Genomic DNA, 7025 nt, shown 5'->3' with positions numbered 1-7025 from the left:
ATTGGAGGGTGGCTGTCACCACTGGGCTGCTGGAGTGTTTTTTTGGGTGGGGATGGGAGTGCTGCCGTGGCGAGGGGCCCGGAGGGAGGTTCCCATGCAGGAGGCCTCCTCCGCACGCACCCACTCAGCTTCTGGCTCCTGGATCCATCCCCTTACTCGCTCGGCTGTTGCTGCCCAGTGGTAGAATTGTAGATTCGGGAGGGCTAACCCTCCCCTGGTTTTTGTTTTTTGTAAGACCTTCTTTGGGATCCTAGCATTTTTACCCCCCCATACGAACGCCATGATGAGTTTGTCCAGCGCTTTGAAAAAGGCCTTGGGGATGTAGATCGGAATGGATCTAAACAGGAAGAGGAACCTGGGCAGTACGTTCATTTTGATCGTCTGAACTCTCCCCGCGAGGGAGAGCGGGAGTGTGTTCCATCTTTGCAGGTCCTTTTTAACTTCCTCCGTCAGGCTGGTGAGGTTCCATTTGTGGATCCCTTTCCAGTCATGGGCTATTTGGATCCCCAGGTAGCGGAATTTATGTCGGGCTTGTTTGAACGGCAGCCCCTTTAGTGCTGCCCCCCCCCCCCTTGCGGGTGTAATGGGAAGATCTCACTTTTGCTCATGTTGAGTTTGTAGCCCGAGAAGGCTCCAAACTCTTTCAGGAGCGCGATGATTCCGTCCATGCTGCTTTGTGGGTCCGAGATATAGAGGAGCAGATCATCCGCATAGAGTGAGACTCTGTGCTCTCTACCTCCCCTTCGGATCCCCCTCCAATTTTTTGCTGCCCTGAGCGCGATTGCTAGCGGTTCGATTGCTAGTGCGAACAGCAGCGGGGACAGTGGGCATCCTTGTCTGGTGCCCCTGTGCAGCTGGAAGTATTGGGAGTTGGTATTGTTGGTCTGTACACTCGCCATGGGAGCGTTGTACAGGAGCTTTACCCAAGCGGTGAACCCTGTTCCAAGCCCGAACCGCTCCAGTACCTCTATGAGGTATTTCCATTCGACTCTGTCGAAGGCCTTTTCTGCGTCCAGGGAGACGATCACCTCTTGTGTTCTCTCCCCGGAGGGGGTCATTATCACGTTCAGCAGGCGCCTGATGTTCGCGGTCAGCTGTCTACCTTTGACAAAGCCCGTCTGGTCCTCTGTGACCACCTCAGGTACACAGTCTTCTAGCCTTTTGGCTAGGATTTTGGCCAGTATTTTGGCGTCTGCGTTCAGCAGAGATATGGGTCTGTATGACCCACATTCCGTTGGGTCTTTGTCTTTCTTAGGTATCAGCGAGATTGAGGCCTGTGCTAACGTGGGTGGCAACGTGCCCCTAGCTAGCGAGTCTGTGAACATCTCCCGCATGTGCGGGGCCAGCGCTGTCGCAAATTTTTTGTAGAAGTCCGCCGGGAATCCGTCCGGTCCCGGCGCCTTCCCCGCCTGCATGGAGCTAATGCTCTCCATGATCTCTCCCAGTGCTAGTGGTGCTTCCAGATCCCGTTTTCTGCCCTCTCCCACAACTGGTATGTTCAGTCCGTCAAGAAACCGGTTCATCCCAGCCTTCCCCGTTGGGGGCTCTGAGGTGTACAGCTCTTGGTAGAAGGCCTTGAAGGTTTTGTTAATCTTCTCTGGTTCTGTTTCCAACGTGCCTCTGGTATCTCTGATTTGCGCGATTTCTCTGCTGGCTGCCTGCTTTCTCAGCTGGTGGGCCAACAGGCGGCTGGCTTTGTCTCCGTGTTCGTATAGGGCCCCGCGTGCCTGGCGGAGTTGGTGTACTGCTTTCCTGGTGGAGAGCAGGTCAAAGTTCCTTTGTAATTCTTTTCTCTCCGCCAGGAGTTCTACAGTCGGGGCCTCGGAGTATTTATGGTCTACCTCCAGTATGGAGTCGACCAGCTTCTGCCTAGCCACCCTTTCCTCCCTATCTCTTTGCGCTTTGTAGGCTATGATTTCCCCTCTTAGTACGGCCTTAAGCGCTTCCCAGAACGTGGAGGGTGAGACCTCCCCGTTTTGGTTGATCTCAGTGTACTCCGCTATGGCCTGCGCTATCCTTTCGCTGAAGGCCTTGTCAGCTAGTAAGGCACCGTCCAACCTCCATTTGGGGCGCTGGGCCCTTCCCGTCTCTAGCCGCACATCCATGTAGTGTGGAGCGTGGTCTGATATCACAATTGCGGAGTATTCCACCTTGTCTATCTCTGGAAGCACCGTTTTCCCCACCACAAAGAAGTCAATTCTGGTGTACACGTTGTGTACTGGGGAGAAGAAAGAGAATTCTTTCTCCCCCGGGTGGGCGAATCTCCAGGGGTCTACTGCTCCCATCTGCTCCATATAGTGGCTGAGTTCCCTTGCCATGTTTGAGGTTTTCCCCGTTCTGGGGTTTGATCTGTCCGTCGTTGGGTCCTGTACACAGTTGAAGTCCCCCCCCATGATTAGTCGGTGCGTCGCTATGTCCGGGATTTCTGCCATGGTCTTTTGCGCTTCGTCTATTATTGATGGACCATCAATTTAATACACTGAGATATTACAATGGATGCCACTCTTAAGCCTGACCGACTTGAACTTGACCCGCAGGCAGCCAACACCATTGCGACCTTCGAGCACTGGCTAAGCTGTTTCGAGTCTTACCTCGACTCATCGACCGATGCAGTCACCGAGGCGCACAGGCTGCGTCTCCTCAACACCCGGGTGAGCCCCAAAGTTTTTCTGCTGATCAGAGACGCGGCGTCATACGCAGAGGCAATCGTACTGCTAAAAAGACAGTTTGTGAGGGCAGTGAAGGAGGTGTTCGCTCGACATCTCCTTGTCACGAGGCGCAGCGTCCTGGTGAATCAGTGGCCGAATTCCTGCGTAACCTGCATGTACTCACCCGGATTTGTAACTGCCAATCAGTTACGGCGGTTCAGCACTCTGAGCTCTGAATCTGGGACACCTATGTCGCCGGAGTCCGGTCTAATTATATCCAACAACGCTTGCTCGAAGACCTCAAGGACACTGTGCAGGTCTCTAGCTCTTTGGAAGTAGCGTTCCAGAACATGGATGTTTTCACGTCCGAATACGCGGCACCCTCGTGGACGTCGGAGGGGCGGCCATCACCCGGCCCAGGCGCGTCACCAGCCTGTGCCGCGCGGCAGCCCGCCAACTCCGGGGGGCCGTACTGCTACTTCTGCGGCCAGGGCCAGCACCCCAGACAGCGTTATCCTGCTCGAAATGCGATCTGCAATGCGTGCAGTAAGAAGGGGCACTTTGCCAAGGTCTATCAGGCACGACCTCAAGCTCCCAGACCCAAAGTCTGCCAGGCCCGACCTGAAGCTCACAGGTCCTGCAGCATGGCATCTTGCCTGCCGGGACTGCCCCCTTCTGGCATCATCCGCCTTGTGTGGCCAGTGGGGGCCGCCATTTTGGCCACCATCTTCAACGTCGCCCACCACGTGCAACTCATGGAGGTCGCCACCTTGGGACCACCCCGCTACCACCGACCAGACCAGCCATCTTCTGCAGCTCAGCTCCATCACGCTCGACCAATCCCAGCCCCATCACCTCAAGAACTCCATGATGGCCGTCTGGGTCAATGGGTACAAGACGACCTGTCTGTTCGACTCCGGGAGCACGGATAGCTTCATTCATCTGGATACGGTAAGGCACTGCTCCCTTCGGATTTTTCCCGTATCCCAGACTATTTCCCGAGCTTCCGGATCACATTCCATTCAGGTCTGGGGCTTCTGTGTCGCAAAGCTTGTGGTACAGGGCATAGAGTACGCTAACTTCAAACTCTACGTCCTCCCCCATCTCTGCACTGCCCTGTTACTAGGACTGGACTTCCAGTGTAACTTCCGAAGCCTGACTTTGAAGTTCGGTGGACCCCTGCCCCCTCTCACCCTCTAGCCTCGCGACCCTTAAGGTCGCACCGCCCTTGCTCTTCGCTAACCTCACCCCGGACTGTAAGCCCGTCACCACAATGAGTAGACGATTCAGTGTCCGGGGCAAGGCCTTTATCAGGTCGGAGGTCCAGCGACTCCTGCAGGAAGGGATCATTGAGGCGAGTAACAGCCCCTGGAGAGCCCAAATGGTGGTAGTCAGGACTGGGGAGAAACACCGGATGGTCGTCGACTACAGTCAGATGATCAACCGGTACACGCAGATCGATGCGTACCCCCTCCCCTGCATATCTGACATGGTCAACCAGATTGCGCAGTACCGGGTCTTCTCCACAGTAGACTTGAAGTCTGCATACCAGCTTCCTATCCATCCGGAGGACCGGCAATACACTGCCTTCGAGGCAGATGGCGCCTCTACCACTTTCTCCGGGTCCCCTTTGGCATCACCAATGGGGTCTTGGTCTTCCAGTGAGTGATGGACCGAATAGTTGACCAGTACGGGCTGCGGGCCATGACTGTATCTGGATAATGTCACTATTTGCGGCCATGACCAGCAGGACCACAACGCTAACCACTAGAAATTCCTCCACACTGCCCAGCTCCTTAATTTAACCTATAATAAGGAGAAATGTGTTCTCCGCACAACTCACCTCGCCATCCTTGGCTACGTCGTGGAAAACGGAGTCCTAGGGCCCGACCCCAACCGCATGTGTCCCCCCCCCCACTGCCCAAAGTCCTGAAGAACTGTCTGGGGTTTTTCTCCTATTATGCCCAGTGGGCATAAGCCCGCCCACTTATCAAATCCACCATTTTCCCCCTGACAGCTGAGACAAGCCTGGCCTTCAACCGTATCAAGGCAGATACTGCCAAGGCCACGATGCACGCAGAAGACAAGTCCATCCCGTTCCAGGTGGAGAGTGATGCGTTGGACTTTGCCCTGGCTGCTACCCTCAAGCAGGCGGGCAGGCCTGTGGCTTTCTTCTCCCGTACCCTCCATGCCTCCGAAATTCGGCGCTCCTCTGTCGAAAAGGAAGCACAAGCCATTGTGGAAGCTGTGCGACATTGGGGGCATTACCTAGCAGGCAGGCGATTCACTCTCCTCACTGACCAACGGTCGGTTGCCTTCATGTTCAATAACACAGAGCGGGGCAAGATCAAGAACGACAAGATCTTGAGGTGGAGGATCGAACTCTCCACCTATAACTACGACAATTTGTATTGGCCTGGGAAATGCAATGAGCCTCCAGATGCCCTATCCCGCAGTACATGTGCCAGTGCACAAGTAGACCGACTTCATTTCATCAAGGCCCGCAACCTGCCTTACTCCACTGAGGAGATGAGGACCATGATCAGGAACTGCCAAGTCTGCGCGGAGTGCAAACCACACTTCTATCGGCCAGGCAGAACTTACCTGGTGAAGGCCTCCCGCCCCTTTGAACGCCTCAGTATCGATTTCAAAGGGCCCCTCCCCTCCACTAACCGTAACTTGTACTTCCTCAACATCGTTGACGAGTACTCCCGTTTTCCCTTTGCCATCCAATGCCCTGACATGACCTCTGCCACCGTCATCAAGGCTCTGCACAGTCTCTTCACCTTGTTCGGTTTCCCCACCTATGTCCATAGTGATCGAGGCTCCTCTTTTATGAGTGATGAGCTGCGTCACTTTCTGCTTAGCAAGCAGGACGACCAGTTACAACCCCCGGGGAAACGGACATGTGGAGAAGGAGAACGCGACGGTTTGGAAGGCCGTCCTTCTTGTCCTACGGTCTAGACGTCTGCCAGGCTCCCGCTGGCAGGAGGTCCTTCCCGATGCGCTCCACTCCATCCGGTCACTTCTGTGTACTGCCACCAACGAGACCCCTCACGAACGTTTGTTTGTCTTCCCTAGGAGGTCCACCTCAGGGGTCTCACTCCTCTCCTGGCTGACAGTCCCAGGGCCCGTCCTCCTCCGGAAACATGTGAGGAGCCATAAGTCAGATCCCTTGGTCGAGAGGGTTCTGCTCCTCCATGCAAACCCACAGTATGCCTACGTGGCACACAAATATCGGGCGGCAGGACACAGTCTCCCTCAGGGAATTGGCACCCGCAGGTTCCCCAGCAACTATCACCAACACGCCCACCCCTACACCACCACTTAACTGCCTCGGGACGTGACACCGGCAGCCTCCCCAGTGAACATTACCACCACCCCCACCCCTACACTGTCTCCCTCTCTGTCGGCTCATCGGGATGAAGGTCTCACCACCCATGCCCACACCACAGCCGGGACTGAGGAGATCACGGCGGAAGGTTGAAACTCCTGTCAAACTCAATCTGTGAGTCCACGTCACCCCCGCTGGACTTCTTTTTTTCAACAGGGGATGAATGTGATGAACCACGTTACTCACTGCTGTATGTATATTTACTGTTGTTGTTTGTTCCATTGTTACTTACTGTTGTTGTTGCTTCTGTTGGCTCCGCCTGTGGCTCCGCCCCTTGGGCTTTGTTTGTAGTTGGCTGATCTGTGGCCCTGCCCCCAGTGAGGGATCAGCAGCAGGCAGGCACACATCTCAGTGTATTAAAGCCACAATTTAGTTCTATATCTCGCTTCGTCTATTATTGATGGTCCATCAACCAGGTGTCTCAAAGTGATTTACATCCAATGAAGTACTTTTTGAAGTTTGCCCATTGATGTTGGAAATACTGCAGTTGTATGCACTCGGCACAAACAGCAATATAATAATTACCAGATAATCAGATTTTTGTGATCTTGATTGATAAAGAGTTTGGCCAGGGCACTGGGGATAGTGACAGTTCCCAAGGAAGAGTCATTTATCTCAAAATGTTCACCCTGTTTCTCTATCCACAGATGCTGTCAGATCTGTTGAGTTTTTCCAGCACTTTCTGTTTTTATTTCAGGCTTCCAACACTCGCAGTATTTTACTTTGATATGATTAGGGATAATTACATAGAATTACATAGAATTTACAGCGCAGAAGGAGGCCATTCAGCCCATCGAGTCTGCACCGGCTCTTGGAAAGAGCACACTACCCAAGGTCAACACCTCCCCCTATCCCAATAATCCAGTAACCCCACCCAACACTAAGGGCAATTCTGAACACTAAGGGCAATTTATCATGGCCCATCCACCTAACCTGCACATCTTTGGACTGTGGGAGGAAACCGGAGCACCCGGAGGAAACCC

Source organism: Scyliorhinus canicula, chromosome 13 (genome assembly GCF_902713615.1).
Source record: "Scyliorhinus canicula chromosome 13, sScyCan1.1, whole genome shotgun sequence".
Classification (NCBI taxonomy): Eukaryota; Metazoa; Chordata; class Chondrichthyes; order Carcharhiniformes; family Scyliorhinidae; genus Scyliorhinus; species Scyliorhinus canicula.
The sequence above is the reverse complement of the archived record's forward strand: the minus strand, read 5'-3'. Positions refer to the sequence as shown.